This window comes from Protopterus annectens, chromosome 1.part0 (assembly GCF_019279795.1).
Source record: "Protopterus annectens isolate FY-2018-M chromosome 1.part0, PAN1.0, whole genome shotgun sequence".
NCBI classification, from domain to species: domain Eukaryota; kingdom Metazoa; phylum Chordata; order Ceratodontiformes; family Protopteridae; genus Protopterus; species Protopterus annectens.
This window is the reverse complement of record NC_056725.1, coordinates 1,767,827,699-1,767,853,326: the sequence shown is the minus strand read 5'-3', so window position 1 is coordinate 1,767,853,326 and position 25,628 is coordinate 1,767,827,699. Positions and strand designations below refer to the sequence as shown.

The 25,628-nt window shown below is 41.8% G+C and overlaps 1 protein-coding gene across 2 annotated transcripts in view; it reads right to left on the bottom strand.

The window, feature by feature from the left end:
• The window catches only part of NUP43 (nucleoporin 43), a 784,265-nt gene that overhangs the window by 421,283 nt on the left and 337,354 nt on the right, over positions 1-25,628 (bottom strand). The gene's annotated exons all lie outside the window — the stretch shown is intronic.

Genomic DNA, 25,628 nt, shown 5'->3' with positions numbered 1-25,628 from the left:
CACCATTGCTCCAATTATTACACTTCTGATACCAGAACACAGTGTTATTGACAAAGCAATGGGCAAGCACCATTTAAAAAATCAGAAGGACCTTCCTTCATTCAGGTGGTTGAAGAAAGAAACTGGCACTGCAGTCTGTAACCTTTGCTGCAAGGATAAAGCAACATTTTTATTCATTTCCAAGGAAATATACAATAGGTTCTTCTTGACTATATCATGGAGGCAGATAAAAATTATCCATAAACTACAAAACTTTCAGTACAAATTTTGCATTGGAGCGAAGCAACCCAACGAACATTGCAGCTCACAACTCTAATGACAAAGAAGCACATTTAACAGAAACAAGGACTGAGTGGATTCAGCACTAAAATTCAGTAAACCTAATGACACCTACTCAACTGGAGGGAGGGTGGGGAGAGCTTTTACAAAGCTACTTTAAATCGCCATAAAAAGAAAGACTGTGTAACATAGGGGTGTTGTCCCATGCCCATGAGGGATGAGACTTGTTTTTGCACCTCTGCCCATTGATTTTTTGGGAGATCTGGCCAGCCGTTTGAATTTGGCAGGGTATGGAAATGGAACTTGTAGCCTTGTGACACGATATTTAGAACCCACTTGTCCTGGGTTATAATGTGCCAATTTTGTGAAAAAAGTGATCATTTTCCCCCTAAGGATACTGCCAGGACATAAGTGCTCGGTGCCGGCAGGGGGAAGTCATTGGGACTGTTTCCTGTATGGCTGTGATTGGTCTTCTCCAACTTTGAAGGTAGAAGCACCCCATTGCTTTGACCTGTATGAACCTTGCGCCTGGGATCTGCCTCTAGGGTGCCTGGATCTGCCCCTTTGAGGTCTGACACAGGAAAGGACCAATTCTTTGTAGGCCAGTGTCGGCTAAACTTAGGTGGCTGTACTTGTAAAAAAGCTTTGACAGTTTGCACAGATTTAGCTTTGTCCTCCATTTTCTTTAACACCTCTTCTGCCTTAACACCAAACAAAGTATCATGCTGTAAAGGTGCATCTAACAATTTAACTTTCACATGATCAGGCAGATTTTGTTCCTTTAACCAAGCATGCCTTCTAATTACTGAACCCGTAACTGCGGCCCTGCAGGAGGCCTTCAAAGAATCAAAACCACATTGCAAAGTATGCTTTCCAACTTGTTCAGCTGCATGCAATAAATCCTACATTTCCTTGTTTTCTGCACATTCACAGTTTAACAACATTTTCTGTTTAAGCAATGTCATGACATGTTGCTGATATTTGAGCATATGAAACTGACAGTTTAAGGCTCTTATAGCCAAGGTAGCAGATGTGTAAACCTTTTTTCCCCATCTATCCAGTGCTCTAGAATCCATGTCAGGGGGGGTATGGTTTTTTGCAGTGGAAGCCTCAACTCCTTTGGGACCCTGTCAAATAGTTTCTGGGTCTGCAGCAGTGTTTTTAAAAAGGAATTTATGAGAGTCAGGCTTAACAGGAGCTGGAGGTAAGGAGTCAGCGGTCAGACTAAACTCCGAAAACACATCTACAATGTCTAATGCAGGTGGAATGGCTAGAGGCCTGTGTTGCGGTAGTAAAAGGAAACCTCTGAGCCTCTTTTTAGATTCTGAAATATCTTGGCTCTCCCAGTGGAAATGCTCCCTCATGGTATGCAAGGTTTCCCCAAAAGTATAGTCCTCTGGAGGAGAAGCTGAAGGTATAGATTCTTCAGCATCAGAATCCTCATAGAGGGGAAAAGAATATTCCTGGTCAGAAGAGGAATCAGAAGAAATAGAAACCTAATCTGAAGATTCATAGTCAGCCTCTTGCCTAGGCCTCTTATCTGGAGGGGTATGGAAACCCCTGATCAAGGTAATCAAGTCTTCGGCCATTTTGAGCATCTGTTTTTTGGGCATAGAGGCCTTTCCACATGGCTCTTGAGTTTGTTTCTTTGCTTTAGAAGGTGCTTTAGTCTTTGCCTTTGAAGCTGAAGTCGGTTAAATGTAAAGATGTTTAGGTCTGAATATACCCTCAGAAGCCGCGGCTCCAGACCCATCTGAGGGAATAGTGTCCGAGGCTCCAATACCTTGAGTTTCTAGTGGCATAGCCGACTCCACGTGGGAGTCGGTAGCAGCCTGCGACTCTAAATTAGTGGGCGGCAGGGGCTGCGAAAGCACCTCACTGAGAGCAGACAACTGGCTTAGGAGAAGCTTTATTGTCGGTTTTGGACCTCGGTTGTTTATCTCTCTCCTTTTCATTGTGGTTTTTGTGAACTCCGGTAGTCGGATGGCTATCTGATGACATTTCTGGATAATTAAACCAGCGTCCAAAATAGTTTAAAGCAAAATCATACCAATATTTAATAGTGCGTTGGTTAAATCTAGCACAAAAGCGACAACCAGAAACGTTGTGATCAGGGCCTAGGCAAGGTATACAGTAAGAATGAAAGCCCTTATGAGGTATTTGCTTTCCACAAGAAATACAATTATTAACTTTTTCTGACATTAGCCTGGAGCAAGAAAAAAGTTTCCCCAACGGGGTACTTAGCTTTATTGAAAACTTTGGGTCTGAAACTTGAACACAAAAATCTCAGGAGTCGGCCGACTGGCACTTGTGAACTGCTTCGGGCACCACGCGGCAAGAAAGACTGAAGAAAATGGCATTGGCTGCTTCTTTTATACCCATGACGACCTGACGTCAGGGAAGGGGTAACAGCAGCCGACGCAGGACCCAAGACTGAATTCAGGCTGACTGAGGGAAACCTGCCAGCAGGATTACCCTAATGTAATGACTGCAAAAGTGAAACATGAAGAACATCAATATTACTAGAGGACTTCTGGTATCCAAATACTGACTGGACAAACAACCTGCTCAGTAATTAATAAACTTCATTAAAATAAAATAACTTGAAAAAGATAGCAACAAAAGCACAGGTGCGCAAGTCCTACTTAGTTCTAACAGATGCTTATTGAATTCTTCTTTGCCTCAGTGACATTTTGGGTTACCTGCCAAGGTAACCCAGTACTGGCCAGCTTTCAAAAGCTCAGACTCCCTTTCCTCTCTCTTTCTGTGACAGGTGATTGGCTGAGCATATCCTGAGAGGCTTTTTTGCTTCCATAAAAAGAAAGTACCTGAAGCCAGAATCACTTAGAAAGAATACATTTTTGCTGCCAATCACAATACCAAAAGCCAAATCCAACAACAACTGAATCAAAGAGTTCAAAACCCACCTTAACTATGCACAATCATGGGGATGGCAGCTGGGTACTGCCACTGAGGCAGTGAGGAATTTAAACATTTACTGTTACAAGTAGGACTTGCACAACTGTGCTTTTTCATCATTCTCACTGCCCTTGCTGGCATTTTGGGTAGATTCCTAAAGTTCATCCTACCTGGGAGGTAGAAAGATAAGGCTCTAGGAACCCCTGAAGAATGGCCTTAATGTCTGCTCTGGACCTTGAAAAAGAATGCAGTTTGTAGGAATTTGTGAAAGTATGAATATAGGACTATGTTACTACCTCCAGAATGCTTCTATAGTCTACCTGTTTCTAATATGCCATCAAAGAGGATAAAGCCCAATTAAAGTGAGCCTTAACCTTGCCTGGAAAAGATTTACCATGGTGGGATAATACAATAGCAGAGGACCGCCATCATGCAATCATTTCCTTAGACACAGGTTGACCTTTCTTAGCCTCCATAAAGGAGACAAACAGCTGTTCAGCAGTCGTAAAAGGCTTTGCTTTGTCAAAGTAGTACCTGAGCTTTCTGTGCAGTTCCAAGGTATGAAAAATCTTTTCTCCCTTGTTTTTTTTTTTTTTTTACTCCGTGTTTATTAATTTTTCAAATAATTCCATTGTATAATAATCTTAATACATTTTCTGATAAGTAAAAAGTACAGTTTTGTACCTACCATAAATGTAGATGTTCGAATGTATACACTGCTGCAGTCATTACACTTGGGTTATCCTGCCCTCAGGCGGGTCCCCAGTCGGCCTTTGTTCCAAAGTCTTGGTCCGGCGTCGGTTGCTGTCACCTCCTCCCTGATGTCAGTGCGACAGGGGTATACAAAATGCAGCCGACGCCATTTTCTTCAGTTTTTCTTGCCCCAGATGCCAGGTGCCCCCCAATAGGTAGGCAATTCAAATTGCTAATAAAACACACATAAGAAAAGCAAACAACAACTTTCAATTACCAGCAAATACTCCCCATAGGTAGTAAAGGGTAGAAGACATAGGTACGTACCAGCAAGTAAGAGGGGAAGGAGGGAGGGTAACCTGGACTGCAGCAGTGTATACACTCGAATATCTACATTTATGGTAGGTACAAAACTGTACTATGTTCATCGTGTTACACTGCTGCAGTCATTACACTTGGGTAGAATCCCAAAGCTGAGGTAGGGTGGCTGGTTCTGCAAGGCATTAGGGGTGACTATAAGGCCCTACAGCACAGCAGTGGCGAAGCCAGCTCTGGATTTAGAGTATAAAGGCAGATGGTAATGCTTGGTGAAGGTATGCACAGAACTCCATGTTGCTGCTTCCAAAATATCCTTGGTAGGTACTCCTCTGAGGTAGGCAGTTGAAGGGGCTGTTGCCCTGATGGAGTGAGATCTAATGTTGCTAGGTACAGGTTTCCCATGGTGTGTATAGCAGAAACGTATACAATGTCCTATCCATTTTGAAATAGTCTGTTTTGAAATGGCTTTTCCCTGTGCTCCTGCAGCATATGCTACCAATAATTGCTCGGATTTTCTGAAAGCTTTGGTTTTGTCCAAGTAGAAGCATAACTGCCTGTGAATGTCCAAAGAATGCAGTAGTCTCTCCCCTTTATTCTGTGGTTTTGGATAAAAAGTTGGCAAGTGAATAGTTTGGTTTAGAGCCACATTAGATACCACCTTTGGCATAAACGTAGGGTTAGTTCTTAAAGACACCCTGTCCTGGTGGAAAATGAGGAAAGGTTCCACTGCCATTAGTGCCTGTAATTCTGAAACTCTTCATGCTGATGTTATTGCCAGAAGCAGAGCAGTTTTCCAAGAGATAGATTTTAATTCTGCTGTGTTAGCTGGCTCAAAAGGAGGTAAAGTTAATTTTTCCAAAACAAAGTTGAGGTCCCAAGTTGTAGTAGGTGCTCTATGTTTTTAGCCCCTCTGAGGTAGTGTTTTAGCAAAGGATTAGAGAAAATTGGTGGATCCGTGTTGTAATGAGCAGAGATGGCAGAGACGTGGATCTTGATGGATGAAAAGGAGAGGCCTTTGTCCAGCATCTCAGTTAAATACTGTAGTATCTGAGGAATGTTTGGGACAAGAGGGTCAAGGCTGTGACCCTGGTTCCAGGCACAGAATCTCTTCCATTTATCCGAATAGGCTTTCCTGGTACTAGGCCTTCTGGCCTCCAGAATGACATCCATAACAGCTTTGGAGAGAGGCATTGCTTGCTTGACTAAGGAATTTTCCATGCAGCTAGGTTTAAGGTCTTTAGCTGGCTGTGAAGTATCTGATTGTTGTGCTGAGTCAGCAGATGTGGGATTTGAGGCAAAATCCAGGGTGGCTCTTGTGCTAAGTTCTTTAAGATTGGGTACCAGTGCTGGCGTGGCCAGTCTGGTGCAATCAGGATCATCTTTGGCTCTTCTTGCCTGGCTTTTATGAGTACCTTTGGAAGGAGAGGTAGTGGTGGGAAAGCGTATACTTGCAGGTTTTTCCAGCTGAATGAGAGGGCATCCACTTTCCATGCTTGTGGATGATAACTCCTTGTGCAGAATTTCTGTAGCTGGCAGTTCATTGGGGATGCAAACAGATCTATGTCCGGGCTCCACCATTTCTGTGTTCTCATTCTGAATATTTGTGGATTCAATTCCCATTCGTGGGGATCCATGATGTTTCTGCTTAAGTCGTCTGCCAGTGTGTTTTTCTCTCCTGGCAGGAATTGTGCTTGCAGATGAACTTGATGGTTTAGAGCTGTGTTCCACAAGGTCATGGCTTGCCTGCAAAGAGGGTAGGAGTGATTGCCCCCTTGCTTGTTTATGTACCACAAAACTGTAGTGTTGTCTGTCTTTAGTAGTAGCTGTCCTGGATGCAGCAGGTCCTTGAAAGCTATAAGGGCATTTTGCACAGCTAGCATCTCTTTTTGATTGATGTGAAGATGCCTTTGTTCTGCGGGCCACTTGCCCTGAATACATTTTCATGCCATGTGTGCTCCCCAGGCGTAATCCAATGCATCTGTTGTCAGTGTTTGCCTGGCTGTGGGTTGAGTAAAAGGCTGTCCCTTGTTGAGGTGACAAGCTTGAGCCCACCATCGAAACTCCTGTTGAAGGCAAGGAATTAGTGGTATAACTGTTTCCAAACTTTGACAGTGTTGAGACCATACACTCTTTAGGTACCATTGTAGTTTCCTCATATGCAGTCTGGCATATGGAATTAGTAGTATGCAAGTTGCCATGTAACCCAAGGCCTGCAGAATTTTTCTTGCAGGGAGTTGGGTCTTTGTTGCCATCAATTGAAAGTATTGAGTCAGTTGTCCTTGCTTGTCTGGCGTGAGATAAGCCATCTGGGCCGTTGTGTTCAAGCTGGCACCCAGGAATATTATCTCTTGTGAGGGCACTAGTTTTGATTTCTTTTTGTTTACTGTGTACCCCAGGCAACTTAACTTTTTTACAAACGCCAGATGCTTTAGAAGAATGTCCTTGCTCTCTGCTTGAATCAGGCAGTCGTCCAGGTACGGATAAATTTGAATTCCTTTCTGTCTGCAAAATGTAATTACTGGTGCCAGACACTTTGTGAAGACCCTGGGTGCAGTAGATAAGCCAAAGGGCAGTGCGAATTGATAGTGCATTGAACCAGCTATGAATCCGAGGTATCTTCTGCAGTTTTGTCTGATAGGGACATGCAGGTATGCCTCCTTGAGGTCCAAGGTCACGAGCCAAGCTTTCTTGCCCAGCATGGGAAGAAGCTGCTGTAGTGTCAACATTTTGAATTTTGGAACATCCAGGTAAGTGTTTAGAGAAGAAAGATCCGGAATGGGCCTCCAGGCTTTGTCCTTTCTGGGAACCAGAAAGAGTCTTGAGTAAAATCCTTGTCCTTGCTCCTGTGGTGGTACCTTTTGAATAGATCTCATGTCCACGAGTGCTGTAATTTGTTTTTGAGCATCTGCCCATTGATTTGGTGGCAGATTTGGCATTCCTTTTAACCTTGGCAAAGTATGAAAGTGGAACCTGTAACCTTGAGATACAATGTTGAGAACCCATTTGTCTTTGGTGATCCAATGCCAATTGTGATAGAAAAGTGCCAGTTTTCCTCCCAAGGGGGCTGCCAAGAGAGAGCTGTTTGGCAGCTGTAGTGGGAAGTCATTGAGGCTGCTTTTTATATGCTAGGGGCCTGTCTTCCCCTTCTTTCTGGCCTGGTGCACCCCATTGTTGAGGCCTGTAAGGACCTTGTGGTTGACCTCTACCTCTTGGACGTCTGTATCTGCCCCTTTGAGGTCTGTCTGTAACTGGAAAGGACCAATTCTTTGTTGGGCAATTTCTGCTAAATCGAGGAGGCTGAACCTGTAAGAAATCCTTCACCGTTTGCATAGATTTTGCCTTCTCCTCCATTTTAATACCTCTTCTGCCTTAACTTCAAACACATCCTGCTGCAAAGGTGCATCCAATAATTTTGCTTTAACATGATCTGGTAACGTATGTTCTTTTAACCAAGCATGTCTTCTAATGACAGAGCCTGTAACTGCTGCTCTACAGGAGGCCACTAAATAATCAAAACCACATTGCAAAGTATGTTTTCCCACTTGTTCAGCTGCATGCAATAAATCCTGCATTTCTTTAAAATTAGGAGGATCTGAATCTGGAAGCATTTTTTGTTTCAACTGAGACATCAAAAACTGCTGATATTTTAGCATGGAAACTGGCAATTTAAGGCTCTCATTGCTAAAGTTGCAGACGTATATACTTTCTTTCCTCATCTGTCTAATGCTCTGGAATCTCTGTCAGAGGGAACTGGATTCTTTGCTGATGAGGCCTTAATCCGTTTGGGTCCCTGAGAAATAGTTTCATGGTTAGCAACAGGCCTTTTATAAAGAAATTTGTGAGAGTCAGGGACTCTGTAGTATCAGTCAGGTTTAACTGGGGCTGGAGGTAAGGAATCAGGATTTAAGCTGGATCCAGTATACACATCATCCACAATATCTAACACTGGCGGAATAGCAAGGGGTCTGTGTTGAGGTAATAAAAGTAAGTCTCTGAGCCTTTTCTTGGATTCTGAGAAATCCTGGCCTTCCCAATGGAAATGCTCCCTCATGGTATGTAAGGTTTCCCCAAAGGAGTAGTCCTCAGGCGGAGAGACTGATGGAATTGATTCCTCAGCATCAGAATCCTCATAAGGGGGTAAAGAATATCCTTGGTCTGAGGATGAATCTGAAGAAATGGACACCTGGTCGGATGAGTCAGTCTGCATCCTGTCTGGGCCTTTTATCAAGAGGGGGATGGGACCCCCTGATCAGAGTGATTAGGTCTTCGGCCATTTTGAGCATTTGTTTCCTAGGCATGGAGGCCTGTCCTGGAGAATGCTGTATTTGTTTCTTTGTTTTTAAAGGAGGCTTAGACTTAGCAGAGGGTTTAATGCTTAACTGAGTAGGTCTGAAAACACCCTCTAAAGCTGCAGGTTGCACAGCTACTCCGGATCCCTCTGAAGGGTTAGTTTCGGTAGGCTGAAAAACTTGTGTGTCCAAAGGCCTAGCCATCCCCACATGGGAGTCGGACGTGGCCTGTGGTTCTGCCGAAGCGGCCGTCAGGGGCTGCAGAGGCACCTCGCTCAAAACCGGAGAACCGGCGACCGGCCTAGAAGAGCCTTCGTCATCAGTTTTGGGCCTCGGATGCCTGTCCTTGTCTTTGCGCTTTTTATGTATTCTGGTCGTCGGAAGTTCCGACGGGATGGTGTAATTGAATTTATGCCAATATAATGTTAGGCAAAATCAAACAAACGTTTAACAGTGCGCTTGTTAAACTTAGCACAAAACCGACAACCAGTGACGTCGTGGTCTGGGCCTAGGCATGGGATACAATAGGAATGGAAATCCTTATGAGGTATTTGCTTCCCACAAGAAATACAGTTATTAACTTTTACTGACATCGGTCTGACGCAAGAAAAAGTTTCCCCAACGGGGTACTTAGCTTTGTAGAAGACTTCGGTTCTGGATTCGGAATGAAAATCTCAGGAGTCGCCGGACCGGCACTTGCAAACTGCTTTTCCTTCGGGCACCGCGCGGCAAGAAAGACTGAAGAAAATGGAGTCAGCTGCTGTCGCCTCCTCCCTGACGTCAGGGTATCTTTAAGAACTAACCCTACGTTTATGCCAAAGGTGGTATCCAGTGTGGCTCTAAACCAAACTATTCATTTGCCAAGTTTTTATCCAAAACCACAGAATGAAGGGGAGAGACTACTGCATTCCTTGGACATTCACAGGCAGTTACGCTTCTACTTGGACAAAACCAGAGCTTTCATGAAATCTGAGCAATTATTGCTAGCATATGCTGCAGGAGCACAGGGAAAAGCCATTTCAAAACAGACCATTTCAAAATGGATAAGACATTGTATACGTTTCTGCTATACACACCATGGGAAACCTGTACCTAGCAGCATTAGATCTCACTCCACTAGGGCAACAGCCACTTCAACTGCCTAACTCAGAGGAGTACCTACCAAGGATATTTTGGAAGCAGTAACTTGGAGTTCTGTGTATACCTTCACCAAGCATTACCATCTGCCTCTATACTCTAAATCCAGAGCTGGCTTCACCACTGCAGTACTGCATGGCCTTATAGCCACCCCTAATGCCTTATAGAATCAGACACCCAACCTCAGCTTTGGGATTGTACCCAAGTGTAATGACTGCAGCAGTGTAACATGATGAACATAGTACAGTTTTGTACCTACCATAAATGTAGATGTTTGAGTGTATACACTGCTGCAGTCCAGGTTATCCTCCCTCCTTCCCCTCTTACTTGCTGGTACGTACCTATGTCTTCTACCCTTTACTACCTATGGGGAGTATTTGCTGGTAGCTGAAAGTTGTTGTTTGCTTTTATTATGTATGTTTTATTAGCAATTTGAATTGCCTACCTGTTTGGGGGCACCTGACATCTGGGGCAAGAAAACCTTAAGAAAATGGCGTTGGCTGCATCTTATATACCCCTGCCGCACTGACGTCAGAGAGGAGGCGACAGCAACTGACGCCGGACCAAGACTTTGGAACTCAGGCCGACTGGGGAACTGCCTGATGGCAGGACAACCCAAGTGTAATGACTGCAGCAGTGTAACACAATGAACATCAGTATGATTAACTATATACAATATTTACAGTTGGCCTGAAATTAAATTATATTGATCAGTCTGGTCAGAGTAACATCATATTAATGAGAGATCATTTGTTCCTTTTTCTTTCACTCTCATTAAGAGTTTGAATTCAAGTTTAGTGTCTCAATAAGTGATAGTATTTTTTCCCATGGATTCTTGTTCCATCGTCTTGGTGCTATTCTTAGTTCTTTTACTCTGGTTTGCAGTAATGCAGTTTCCTTTAATGTTAGCAGAAATTCTTTAAATGATGGTTCCAGATTTGATTTCCATTTTCTGGTAATACATTTTCTAGCATTTGCTATAATGTTCCATAGTAGGTAGAGATTGCTATTATTTAATTATAAATTCTCATTAACATTCAACAAAATTAGAGATTTGCTTACTACAAATGTATCCGAGAATATGGCTTGTATGAAATTGCTGATATCTTCCCAACATTTTTTTAACTTTAATACAGTCATGAAATACATGTATCCAATCTGCTTTACAACTCTGCAGGCATCTCCAACATGTAACATTATTAGAAGTATTACATTTTTTAATCTATTTGGAGTAAAAAAGATCTATGCAAAAAATGTCCATGTGTAAATTCTCCAAAATTGTATGGTGGATGTCAATTTAACAGAATTTAGTATTTTGGTTTTGCTTTCCAGGGATACATTTATTGAATGACCTTTTGTTATACGATTCCAAAATTTATGATTGATTTTAACTTTATAATTTATTAAAATTTTATATAATTTTGATGTCAGATTTTCCCAATTTTGATTGTATACCATTTCATATAAATGAGTTATAAGTGTAGGTTTATCTCTAAAAGAAGAATTGTTAATTATTCTGCATAGATCTTGTGAGTATTGTAATATACTTTGTAATCATACCCAGTCTGATGTAGAGAGATTATAAGTTTTTTATTATAAGTTGACTATCCAAAACCTTATGTTCATTAATGCATTGTTGCCAGCAAGTTAATAGTTTTTCCCAAGTAATGAAAACCGTCCTATGCATTTTGTTTGGAAAATTTCTTGTTACATTGAAAGGATATAAAAGTTCTAGCCATAACTTTATATCTGTATTAGAAGTTACAAATCTTCTAAATGAATTACACATATCATTTAAGTATTTTAGATTAGTAGGTTTTGTTAGATTATATTGAAGGCTAGCGCACAAGATATGCCATGGTTTATTAATATGATTGTCTATCGTTAAATTCTTTAAAATGGTATTTTCATTTGAATAAATAACAGTGTGGAGAGATTTCCAGTTAGAAGAGTAGCACGGATCTATCCAATTTATAATTATTTTAAAAATGGAGACGCTAATATAAGTTTAAATATCCGGGAAACTGATTCCACCTAGTTTCCATGGTCTAATGTGGTGTGTGTACGCTATTCTGTTTTTGTTAGGATGCCAAAGAAATCTTAATAATAATGTATTTATTTCTTTTAAAAAATATTTGTCTGGTATTACCGGAATAGCTTGTGCTATATATAGGATTTTTGGAAGTAAGATCATTTTTATTACTTGCACTCTATCTTCAAATGTTATATATATTTTGTTCCATTTTATCATATTTGACTTTATTATGTCTATGATTTCCCTGTAATTTATATTTAAATTTTTTTCTAATGTTGTACTTAATGTTATACCTAGTTTAAAGTGAGAGATTGTTTACCAATTATATGATCATTTATTTGAAAATCCTTTTTTTTATTCAATATCATAAAATTTGATTTTGTTTTGTTAAAATGTAATCCTGAAATTGAATAAAATTTATCAACTTGTATATCTAATTCTTTTAATGAATTTTTAGAAGTAGATGTGGTAAGAAGTATATCATCTGCAAATAACATTATTTTTGAATTATATTGATTATACAAATTTACACTCTATTTTGGGATTGTTTCGTATTGAGATGGCAAATATTTCAATGGCTAATGCAAATAATATGGGGGACATGGGACAACCTTGTTTTGCGCCTTTTGTCAATATTATTGATTCAGAGGTGAAAGGTCCTAATTTTACATATGCTAAATTGTTTTTATAGATGTTCTTTATTAATGAAATAAAGGAGCTACGAAACTCATAATACTCTAATATTTTAAACAAGAAATCCCAGTTTAAGGAGTCAAAAGCTTTCTCTATATCCAATGCAACTATTAAGGCCTCTTGTTTTTCTCTATTTAAATAGTCAATAATAGTTAGTATTCTTTGTATATTATCATAGGTGCGCCTATTATGTATAAACCCAGTTTGATTTTCATTTATAATTGTTATCATAGATTTTTTGATTCTATTGACTAGAATAGCCATAAAGATTTTATAATCATTGTTTAGTAATGAAATTGGTCTATAGGAGCTGCATTTTGATGTCCCTTTTTTTTTTGGATCAGGATAGAACTCTGGAAGATTGCTAGCTTGATACAATGTAAATTCACAAAATCTTTATAGAGCATGAATGATGGATTAGTGGATAAAACAACTCTGTCCTTGTGACAAAAATTGCACAAGGTTGGTCTACCATAAGCGTGTGCAGCTTCGATACTTGTCTTGGAAGACTGTTTTATTTATTGATCTAACATCTGCAAGTAATGAACCATAAATTAGCCAGACGCAGGTTCAAAAGGAGGTAAGGTCAATTTTTCAAGACTGAAGTTGAGATCTCAGGGAGGAGGAATTTTCCTTATGTGGGGGTCTTATGTGCAACACTCCTTTCCTGAAGTATTTCACCACAAAAAGAAAAGAAAGAGAGGAATCAGTGGGCAGACAAGCTCAGGTGGCTTTAAGATGCACTTTGACAGAAGCATATGACAATCTAAGCAGCTCACACAAACATTTCAAAATCAGAAGGCTGCAACCCTTTCAGGATCTCCATTACTGATTACGCAACACCTAAAGAACCTCTTCCACTTAGGAAACATGAGATTTTCTAGTTGCACGTTTTCTTGCCTCCTTAAATACCTGCTGCACATCTTCACGGAGCAAGTGCCTCAAAGACATCAAAACAAAATCATCCAAGCTGCCAGCTGCAATTGCTTTAAGCTGGAGTGTAGCATTCACCCCTGATGCAGTGTGAGCAGATCCAGTCTGTGAGAAGGCTTGTGGTAATAGCTTCTGGCTAGTTCCATTAAAAGGGTGAAACAACTTTGGCTGGGCCAGAAGTAGGTTATCAGAATGATCTTTAGTAATTTGTTTCTGAATCTTTAGCAGTACCTTGGGAATCACTGAAAAAGGTGAAAATGCACACAGGAACATTCCCGACCATGGGACTGACAGAGCTGCTGACTCCCAAGCTTGACTGCAAGGATGTCTTGAACAGATTTTTTTCTCAGCTGTCTCTGTTTTGAAAGAAGGCAAGCATATCTATTTGAGATGTTCCCCACACCTGGATCAAGTCCTGGAAACCCTCTACATGGAGCTTCCGCTCGTGAAGGTCTGTCCAGGAGCTGATTAATCTGTCTGCCACGGTGTTTTGCTCCGATGGAAATACAAGCCTTGAAGAGTCAAAGAATACTATAAAGCCAAGCTCCCAGGCTATCAGTGCCAACTGTCAAACAGTGTATGACCTTGTAACCCCTTGTTTGTTCAGGTATCACATCATGGTAGTGTTGTCTGTGATCACTAGAAGAGGACCCAGAGTCCATAAGGCTTGAATCCCTGACCATATCTTTTTCACGTTTGTGTTTTGTTGTGTCCTGTGAACCCATCAAGCCTTGCAGTTTAACTCGCATGGTCACTGCTCCCCACACAAAATCTAGAGAGTCTGAATGGACTGGGGTATAAACAGAGAAAGGGAACGCTGGAGTCAGAGACAGCTGATCCCTCTACCATTGCTGTTATTATTGTCTCACAAAAATCCCAGTATCAGTACCTAGGAATAAGATGGTCTATGTTAAATCATCGAACGCTTAAAATAGCGAACGATGATTTATCGAACACAAGTAAGCTTACAATCTCGCTTAGAACAGTGATCCCCCCCAAGGGAAAAAAAATCACTGTTCCTCAAAAAAAAAAAAAAAAAATTAAAACATTACATAAAGTGGGGGGGGGGGGGCTTTGCCCCCCACACCCCCTACAACTCCGAGATCACACTACAGTCACGAAAACGGCAAAATAATAGAAGCGGCCAAGTGATTTGTTTCCCAGGGAAAGAATTCGCTTATATGCAGTTTTGCTATTTTGCCTTTTCGTGCTTTCAGGTTAGATCAAGACACATTCGAAAAAAGCATCTTCGATCATTTAATAGGAACACGAATACAAGGGATGAAAGTGCAGAGTCCAATTCTTCAAGTACCATTGAATCTTTCACATAGTCTGGCTAGAGTTACTGTGAGGATCGCTGATGCCAAGAAGCTTAGAATTCCGAAGAACTCTCTTGCTGAGACTACCTCTAGAAGAGAGTATCCCAAGAAAATGCCCGGATAAGTCAGATTTTGTCTTCTGGCAGGGAGGCCAGCCTTTCAACTGCGTTTATCAAACACCCCAAGAAAACAATAACTTTGAAAACTCAATCTGAAGTCCAGGTGGGAAAGGAAGGAAATTTGAAGTCACAAAGGAGTGTACATTGTTGATTAATGTGTGTTCAATTTGATTGTTTAATACTTTTATTTTATGTATGGAGATGTTCTTCCCGGACCTCCGCTGAAAATGGGTCTCATGCCCAGTCGGACATTACCCAGTAAACAAACAAAATAAATAAATAATGCAACCGTGTCTAAAGACTCCAACCACCTGGATACAGAATCTGTACAAATCAGCAAGTCTAAAATAAGGAAAAATGTGGATACCCCAAGGTTCTGCAATAGTTAATCACTAGGGTCAGACACTTTGTAAACATACAAGGTGCAGCAGACAGCCCAAAGTGTAATGCAGAGAAATGCTAATGTACACCAGTCACAGAAAATCTCAAAATGTTTTTGTAACTGGAAGCAACAGGAAAGTACAGCTGTGTACACTTAGCATAAATGTAGATGTTAGAGTGTATTCTCTGTTGCAGTCATTACATTTGGGTTATCTGCTTGCAGTAGCCCCCAGTCGGCCTGATTAACAAAGTCTTGGGTCCTGTGTCAGTTGCTGTCCCTTCTTCCATGACGCCAGGTCATCAGGGGTATAAAACATGCAGCCAATGCCATTACATCAGTTTTTCTTGCCCCAGATATCAGGTACCTCCCTAATGGGAAGCAATTAAATCTATAAATACAAGGATATACCTCCAACAGAAAAGCAAATGCACCAAAAAGCTTTTAGAGCATAGTAAGTGAGAGTAGAGGTATAGCCAAAGGAAGAAAAGGGGGCTGGAGGGAGGGTAACCAGGACTGCAACAGTGAATACACTGGAACATCTACATTTATGGTTAAGTGTACACAAATGTACTATGTTCTTCGTGTTTCACTGTTGCAGTCATTACATTTGAGTAGATTTCCAAAGCTAAGGCTGGGAGGAGGAATTTAAATAGAATTAGGACCAGCTATAAGGCCCTGCAAGACTGCAGTGGCAAAACCAGCCCTGGATTTAGAGAAAACTGGCAAATGATAATGTTTGGTGAAAGTATGTACAGAACTCCAGGTAGCAGCTTCTTAGATGTCCCTAGTAGGGACGCCCCTGAGAAAGTCTGTAGAAGTAGATGCAGCCTGCTTGAATGGGGTCTGATGCCCTGTGGGATTGGTTTTTCCATGGTGCTTATAGCAGAAATGAATGCAGTGGTCTATCCATTTTGAAATAGCTTTCCCCTCTGTCCTACAGCAAATGCCACCAGTAGTTCAGATTTCCTTTGAGGTTTAGTCCTGTCCAAGTAGAACCTAAGCTATCTGTGCACATCTAAAGAGTGCAGTATCCGTTCCCCTTTGTTCTGTGGGTTAGGAAAAAAGGTAGGCAAATGAATGGACTGATTAAGAGCCACAATGGATGACCGAGATGCTTCATAAGGGCATAAAGGAGGGATTGGTTCTGAGGGACACCCTGTCCGCATGAAAGATGATGAAAGGTTCCAATGCCATAAGGGCCTGTAATTCAGATACCCTTCTTGCAGAAGTGATTGCCAAAAGGAAAGCTGTTTTCCAGAAAATAAATTTTAAATCTGCAGTAACAGCTGGCTCGAAAGGAGGAAGAGTGAGTTTCTCCAATATAAAGTTAAGATCTCAGGCTGGAGTTGGAGCTCTCCTGGGTGGCCTTATATTTTTGACCCCACTGAGGAACTGCTTGAGCAGTGGGTGAGAGAAGAGGGGAGGCTCTGTGATATAATGAGCTGAAATGGCTGAGGTATGAATTCTGATGGAGGAAAAAGACAAGCCCTTATGAAGCATCTCAGTCAAGTATTGTAGAATCTGAGGTAAACTGGGCACTGCTGCGTTCATTCCTTGAGATTGGTTCCAAGCACAGAATCTTTTCCATTTTGCAGCATAAGATTTTCTAGTACTAGGCCTCCTTGCCTCTAAAATGATATCCATCACTGATTTACTAAGGAATGGTAAAGGAGAGATTAGGTAATTAGCCAGGCTGCTAGGTTCAGAGTTTGCAGCGGAGGGTGCAGAATCATGTTCTCCTGCTGAGACAACAGGAAAGGAGTCTGAGGCAGGTGCCATGGAGCCAAGTGTGAGACACTGCGCAAGAGTGGGTACCAGTGTTGGCGAGGCCAGTCTGTTGCAATTAAAATCGTTGTCCTGTTTGATCTTTAGTAGTACCTTGGAGGACAGAGGAGGAAAGGCATCAACTGATGGGTTTTTCCAGCTGAAGCATAAAGCATCCAATTTCCAAGCTTACTTGTGGGGAATTCTTGTGCAAAATTTGTGCAGTTGATGGTTCTGGGAGGAGGCAAACAGGTCTATATCTGGGCTCCCCCATTTGCTTGCCAACATGTTGAAAATCCTTGGTTCCAGTTTCCACTCGTGTGGGTCCATGATGTTTCTGCTTAGTCCGTCTGCCAGTGTATTTAGTTTTCCTGGCAGAAACTGAGCTTGTAGATTCACTTGGTAGCTCAAGGCTGTGTTCCACAATGCCATGGCTAGTCTGCAGAGGGGGTAATAATGTGTACCCCCCTGCTTATGTGCCACGACAGTGGTGTTGTCCTGGAAGAATGCGGTCCTTGAAGGCTGTCAGAGCATTCTGTACAGCTAACATTTCCTTTTGATTTATGTGCAGGTGCATTTGATTTGGGTTCCATTTGCCTGAATGCACTTCCCTGCCAGGCAAGCCCCCCATGCATAGTCTGATGAGTCTGTTAAGATTTGTTTGGCAGGGGGTAATGTGAATGGTAGTCCCCTGTTTTGGGCTTGCAGTATTTGCCTTGCAGATAGCTGTTTTTCTGTGGCCATTTGTGGCCATTTGTTTTAAGTTGTCAAATGTATCCGTTTCTCTGGCGTGAGGAAAGCCATCTGGGAAGTTGTATTCAAGCTTGCTCCCAGGAATATAATTTGTTGACAGTGTACCAGGTGGAATTTCTTTTCGTTTATGGTGAACCCCAGACAAGTCAGTACCCTTTGAACAAAGGCCAGATTGAAGAGAATGTCCTTGCTTTTTGCCTGAATTAGACAATCGTCCAGGTATGGGTATATATGAATATTTCTTTGCCTGCAAGATGCAATGACTGAAGCTAGGCACTTTGTGAATACCCTGGGCACAGTAGATAAGCCAAAGGGCAGTGCAGAGAACTGATTGTGCATGTAGCCTGCTTTGAAGCGTAGGTATCTTCTGCAAGATTCCCTGATAGGGATGTGCAGGTATGCTTAAGTCCAGTGTTGCCAACCATGCATCCTTGCCTAGCATAGGAAGCAGCTGGTGAAGAGTCAGCATTTTGAATTTTGGAATCACCAGAAAGGTGTTTCGAATAGAAAGGTCCAGGATAGGACGTTATGTATTGCCTTTTCTGGGTACCAGGAAAAGTCTCTAATAGAAACCATGTCCCTTTTTCCTCTTCTGGTAGCAACTGAATAGCCCCCATGTTTAAGAGAGAGAGTACCTGATTTTGGGCCTCTGCCTACTGATTTGGGGGTAGATCTGGTCACCCGCTTGGTGTTGGTAATGAAATATGTGTCCTTGGGACGCTATATTTAAAACCAATTTGTCCTGGGTAATGAGTTCCCAGTTTTTGGCATGCAGACCAATGTTTCCGCCTAAAGGAGCATTCAGTTGGGAAGTGCTTGGAAGTCTGAAGTAAGCTATTGAGACAGTTTTCCATAAGGGGGAGTCTTGCTGCTCCCAGGTTTGGGTGCGGAAACCCCCCACTGCCTAGTCTTGTGTGCCCCTTGGGACTGAAACCTGGGGTTTCTGCTGTGTCTGGGTTTGGCTTGAGAAGACCTGGAGGGGGCTGAAAAGCACCAAATTTTAGAGGGCCAGTGCCTACTAAATCTAGGAGGCTGAACTTGCAAGAAATCTTTAACAGTTTGCATAGATTTAGCTTTATCATCCATCTTTTTTAAGAACTTCCTCAGCCTTGTTGCCAAACAGGCGGTCCTGATTTAAGGGAGCATCCAACAATTTGGCTTTAACATGAACAGGCAAAGATTGCTCCTTAAGCCAAGCATACCTTCTGAGCACAGACCCAGTAATAGCAGCCCTGCAAGAGGCCTCTAATGAATCAAATCCACATTGCAAAGAATGTTTTCCAACCTGTTCAGCAGAATGCATTAAATCCTGTAATTCTTTATTTTCAGCGCAGTCAGGAATTAACATAATTTCCTGTTTAAGCAATCCAATAACATGTTGTTGATACTTGAACATATGAAACTGGCAGTTTAAAGGCCTAATGGCCAAGGTTGCAGAAATGTAAACTTTCTTACCCCATCTATCCAGTGCCCTGGAGTCTCTGAGCGGGTAGGATTTTTTGCAGTAGAAGCCTTAATGCCTTTGGGTCCCTGTGAAATAGCCTCTGGATCCGCAATAGAATTTTTAAAAAGGAACTTGTGAGAATCAAGAACCCTGTAATATCGGTCAGGTTTTCTGGGAGCAGGAGACAAAGAATCAGGGGACAAACTAGATTCTGCGAAAGCATCAACAATGTTTAGTACAGGAGGTATAGCTAAAGGCCTATGCTGAGGCAGGAGTAAGAAATCCCTAAGCCTCTTTTTTGAATTAGAAAAATCTTGGCTTTCCCAGTGCAAATGCTCCAGTAGAGTATGTAAGGTTTCACCAAAAGAAAAATCCTTTGGAGGGGAAGCAGAGGGAATACAGTCCTCTGCATCAGAATCCTCATAAGTAGATAAGGGCAAATCCAGATCATCAGAAGAATCAGAAAAGTCAGAATCCTGTTCAGAAGATTCATAAATAAATTCAGTCCTAGGTCTATTAGAAGGGGGAGGTTGGCTTCCCCAGATTATTGTTATAAGATCTTCAGCCATTCTTACTTGTTTTTTTAGGCATAGAGGCCTGAGCATGCGGCCTGGGTGTCGGTTTCTTAGGCATGGTTCGAGATTTTGGCCTAAATGAAGAAGGAAGCGTCTGTTTAATATTCAAGTCCTTAGGCCTGAATACACCCTGCACAGCGGCTCCAGACCCATCCAAGGTAGAGACATCAGCAGGTTCCACAGTTGAAGCATCTCGCAGCTTACCGGACTCCGAATGGGTCTCAGTAGAGGCCTGCGAGTCAGAAGTAGAAGGTATCAGGGGCTGTGAAAGCACCTCAATGAGTACCAGCGAACTGGCGACTGGCTTAGGAGAAGCGTCGTCAGCAGCTTTGGACCTCGGCGGCCTGTCTCTGTCTTTATCTTTGCGTTTTTTTGGAATCCAGGTAGTCAGAAGGCTAACCGATGACATTTCTGGATAATTAAACTGAGAACTGAAATATTTAGAAGCGAAAATATACAGACGATGGATAGTGCGCGGTTTAAATAAAGCACAAAACCAACAACAAGGCACGTTGTGGTCAGGGCCTAGGCAAGGAATACAGTACGAATGAAAATCTTTATGACGTATTTGCTTTCCACAAGTAATGCAATTAACTTTTACTGACATCAGTAAGGAGCAAGAAAAAGTTTCCCCAACGGGATACTTAGCTTTAGTTGAAGACTTCGGTTCTGAAACTTGAAAATGAAAATTTCAGGAGTCGGCCCACCGGCACTTGCAAACTGCTTCTGCTTCAGGCATCACACGTTTAGAAAGAATGATGTAATGGCGTCAGCTGCATGTTTTATACCCCTGATGACCTGACGTCATGGAAGAAGGGACAGCAACTGACGCAGGACCCAAGACATTGTTAATCAGGCTGACTGAGGGCTACTGCAAGCAGATAATCCAAATGTAATGACTGCAACAGTGAAACACGAAGAACATTATGACAAGCATCCTTGAAATCTAGAGTCACCAAGAAACTGCGGTATGAAAGTAATGCTAGGACCAACTGTAAGGAAAGTATTTTGAATTTTGCAACATTTACACATATATTTAGAAAGAACACATTTACAGCAGGTCTCTAGAAATGCTCCCTTTTGGTACCAGAAAGATTCTGGAGTAAAATCCATTGTATATCACACGCACTGGTGAATGATCCCTGCTCCTATCATGTGATGGAGCAATGAAGGAAACGGCTCTCATCTGGTGGGTGTGGGGAAATTTTCCTGACAGGGGAAGGATTTTCTGTCCACTGCCACATGTACCCTCTTCTGAGTTAGAGAACCCATTCGTCACGGACTACTTGCGGCCAGGCTGCAGGGCTAAGAGCACCTCCACGATTCAGCATAGTCATTCCCTTTGCAGGGATGATTCCTTTTTGGAAAGAAGCCCTCTTGTTTGGTTTCAAAGTATTATCCTCCTGTCATTTCATTTCAGATCCGTGACTTTTGACTGGCTGGGACTGTTGGTCTGTTCTGACCCTTGAAGGACAATGCCTTGCTTTGTGAGTACTTCGGTACATGAAACAGCCTAGATATCCTCATGCATTAATCTGCCTCTATCATTCCACTGTTTGGGAAGACCTGCAATAGTAGACGTTCAAATTTCATACTGCCTCAGTGGCATAGGAGTTCTGTGGCTACACAAATCTGACACGGTCAGCTTTCCACAACGTCAGAATCCTCTCCTCTAACTCTCTGTGACTGTGGAGGGGATGCACTTAACCAGTCCCCTACAAGGAGAATTCTAATCTCTGCCATAGAAAGTCAGTTATTCAGGCTTTTAGTGCCAAGAAGGACCAGAAGCAAGAATTGCCTGAAACCAACCAATTCACAGCCAGAAAACACAAATAACTAAAGACAACAAGCAACACATGATGGGATTAAAAAAAAATAGCAGAAGACAACCAAAGAGCAACTGTTTTCTTAGAGACAGGAGGAATTTGCTTTCAAGAGGATCTCAAGTGTAACACTAGTCTCAAATTGTTTGACCACAGAAACAGAAAAAAGAGGGAGATCCATGGGTAGGGCAAGATTAAATGACCACAAGATGCACCCTGACAGATGCATAAAGATAAGCCATCATTAAACAGCTTACAAAAATATTTTAAAACCAGAGCAATAGACACCATACTGGGCCTTCTGATATTGGTTAGGTACCACTTAGAAAAGCTTTTACAGTTGCAGGTTACCAGTGGAAGAGGTTATGTTTTTCTTGCCTCCTTCAGTTCCTGCTGCACATCCATCATGGAACAAGTTCTTAAAAGTATCAAACCAAGGTACCCTGGCTTAGGTATGGGTGGAAATGCATAAAGGAACATTCCTGTCCAAGAGAACAAGAATGCTCCTGTCCTCCAAACATGGCTGCAAAGAAGTCTTGAGCAGAGTTTTTCGAACTGTTTTCAAAGGAAGCAAACCACTCTATTTGAATTATTCCCCCACATCTAGACCAAAATCCAGGCAGACCTCTGTCCCAGTTTTCCCACTTGTGAGGGTCTATCCAGTATCTGCTTAGTCTGTCTGCCATCATGATTTGTTCTGATAGGATGTACGAGGCCTAGAGAGTCAAAAGAATGCTGTAATGCTAGCTTCCCAGGCCATATTGCAAACCAGCAAAGAGGGTATAACCTTATACCCCCATGTCTATTTGGGTACCACATGACTGTAGTGTCTGTGACAAATAAAAGGGGACTTGGAGATCACAAGTGGTGAAGAACTTTTAAGGTCTGAATCACTGCTAACACTTCTTTGACATGTATGTGCTTTGTAGCATCCAAAGACCTTCATTAGCTTTGCACTTGAGCTCCCCTATTCCCCATGCAAAATCTTACAAGTCAATCCGTACTGACTGAACTGAGGTGTGGAGGGAGAAGGGTATGTAATGGATTGAAAGACATTTGATCCTTCCATCACTATAGCTCTCATTTCTCAAAATCCAGCACTGGTACCTGGAACTTCAAGGGAAGCATGTGCTTTGAAACATTCTTAAGTACTACTAAATCTTTCTCATGTGGAGTCTGGCCATGGTGTCATGAGATCTGGAAGCCTGAGAAACACTCTTGCGGAGGCAGCTTCTTGAAGAGAGAAATCCCCGAAAAATGTTCTGAACAGTCAGGACCAAGTCTTCTGATAGAAAGGCCATACATTTGTCTGTGTCCATCATACATCATAGGAAGACAATTCTTCATCAGGATGTGAGACGAGACATTTGAAGTTGGGAGCAACTGGTATGGGATAAACACTGCCCAAGATGTAAAACCACCGTGTAACAGTGGTCAAGAAGGAGGGCTAGGACTGTCTGCAGGGTGAGTATTTTGGATTTAGGTACGCCAAATCGAACACTACTCTCCACTATAAGTACTTTTTGGGTACCAAAAAGATTCTGATGTAAAATGCTTTTCGTTTTTTGTGGTTCAGAAATTGGTTTTATAACTCTTGCTAGCAATTTGCGAAGGAGTACCAGAGAAATCTGGTATTTCCGGTCTGGAAGGTGCAGGGGGAAGGGGATTCCCTTGAAGGGAGGAGAATTTTTTGTCCACTGTCAAGAGTATCTGAGACTATTTGTGGCCAGACTGCAATAAAGCCTGGAGGAAGCTGAAAGGGGAAGAGGTACAGGAGGAAAGGACAGGAAGCCCAGAGTCTTGGAATAGTCATTCTTTAGCAAGGAAAAGATTTGCTTTGGAATTATCCTCCTCCTGTTAGGATGGGATTTTTGTTTCCTCTCCCCTCTAAATTTGTATGCCTCATTAGGCTAGAACCTGGGAATATAAAATGTTCTAGATACTTCATGCATCAATTTACCTCTATCATCCCACTGTCTGAGAATCTGTGTAGCTGCAGGACAAAACAAATTTTGAAATTAAAGGAACCTTCAAAATGTTCTTGTTTAACTCCTCAAGAAAAATTCTGGTTAAGTAACCAAGAAAAGCTTCTCATTACAACAGAAGCAGATGCATTTCTAGAAATGGCATCTGCACCTTCCAAGACACTCCTCACCTTCCAAGACACTCCTCAAAGTAAGCTTTGAAACCCGAGCCACGTTAGAAAAAAAAAAAAAAGTCTATATCATATAAAAATAAACATTATGTACTCACTATAACTATGCATCTGTGCTGGCCATTTCCATTCTTCCTCAACATATGGGTTATAGATCTGACCTGGGATCCAAACTTACAGATTCAACAGTCAAGCTCCTCCCTTCTACCCATACTGCCCCCAGCTAGCCTACAATATCTCAGACAGAGTCTGCTGCCTTACACATGGTAAGATAGAATAGGAAGAAAGAAAAGAACAGTAAGCCAGGGCTCAAAAACCTGGAAAACATGGAAGTAAAGGGTTCCAAAATGGTCCACATCTCTCCAGACAACAGGAAGGGGGAAGAATGGTGGGGAGTTGAAAATTGAAAATGTGCAACACAGATGCATAATTATGGCGAGTACATAACTTTTATACTGGATGCCATCCTTCTCATTCTTCAACATATGGGACAGAGTCCCCCAGCTATGTGAATCTTGGATGACCCTCATGGAAAGATATTCCAGAGAACCGTTGAACCAAAAGCAGCTCTGCCACTAGAAGTCAAATCTAGTTTGTAATACATAATACAGGTATGCTCAATGGGCCAGGAAACTGCTGCGCAAATGTCATCAACAGAAGTTCTAGACCAGAAGGCAGGAGTAGTGGCAATGGATCTAGTTGAATGAGATGTAGGAGGCTTTGATAGGGAGAGGCCTTGTTGAGAATATACAAAAGGAATATAATCAATCCATTTTTACAGGGTAACTTCAGAAATCAGCGACTCCAGTCTCTTCGGTGAGAAAAACAACCTGTCACTTTTCTTGAGATCCTTAGTCTTATGTAAATAAAAACATAGTTTTCTATGTACATCTAAAAGATGCAACATGTACTCACCCGTTTAAAAAATTAGGGAAGAAGACGGGCAGATGAATTGTTTGATATTGGATTTTGACACTACTTTGGTAAGACAGAAAGATTGTCAGTTACTTTACAAACCAATGTAAGAAGATTTGGATGATAGAGCTTGGAGTTCAGAAATTCTCTTCGCAGAAGTAACTGTTTTCCAAGACAAACATTTTAAATCTTTTTAACTGAAGGTTCAAAGGGTTGTTGTGTCAACCCCTGAAGAACTACTGTCAAATCCCATGCAGGAGATGGATCTTTCACTGGGGGCATATTAAGAAGATGCCTGTTAGAAAGGCCTTGCACAATTTAGAAGCTTTTCCTCCTGAATGAAAATTTGATATGGCTGCCAATTGAACTTTGATTGTGGAGAAACTAGCAACTTTTAAAAAAAAAAAAGAGGCAAAGAATTCTAGAACTGAAGAAACAGGAGCAGTGAAGGGATCAATTTCTTTACTAGGAGCCAAAATTGAGAATAATTTCCATTTTATTCTCGTAGATTTTCCTTGTAGAAGCTTTCTAGGAAGATAAAAGTATATGCCTACCCAGGGAAGAAAGCCTGGGCTATTTAGCTATTAAAGGAATTGGAGAAACCATGCAATTAGTTTGAGTTTGAAATATTGGGATGTTTTATTTCCAAGGGATGCAAGATGAGGTCTGGACTGGGATCCAGTATCCATGGCAGATATCGAAGATGAGACCAAAGGAAGGTGAACCACACTTGATGAGGCCAAAAGGAGGCAATGAGGATAACTGAGCTCTTCAACCGATATGCTTTCTGTAAGAATTTTGGAATCAGAAGTAATGGGGGATACGCATAAAGCAGACGAGAAGGCCAAATGTGGACTAGAGTATCTGTCGGTGATTCCCCCTGAAGGGGGAATTACAGCAAAAAACCTGCTGCACTTGTTGTTGGAAGATGCAACGAGATCGTAGCAAGGTTGGCCCCAATGATGCAAAATCACCAGTGACTGACTGAGACACCACTCATGAGGTAACAAAATAGACCTGATGAGGGTCTGCTAGTATGTTGGATTTCCCCGTAATGTGCATTAGTACTAGAAAGCAGTTGGA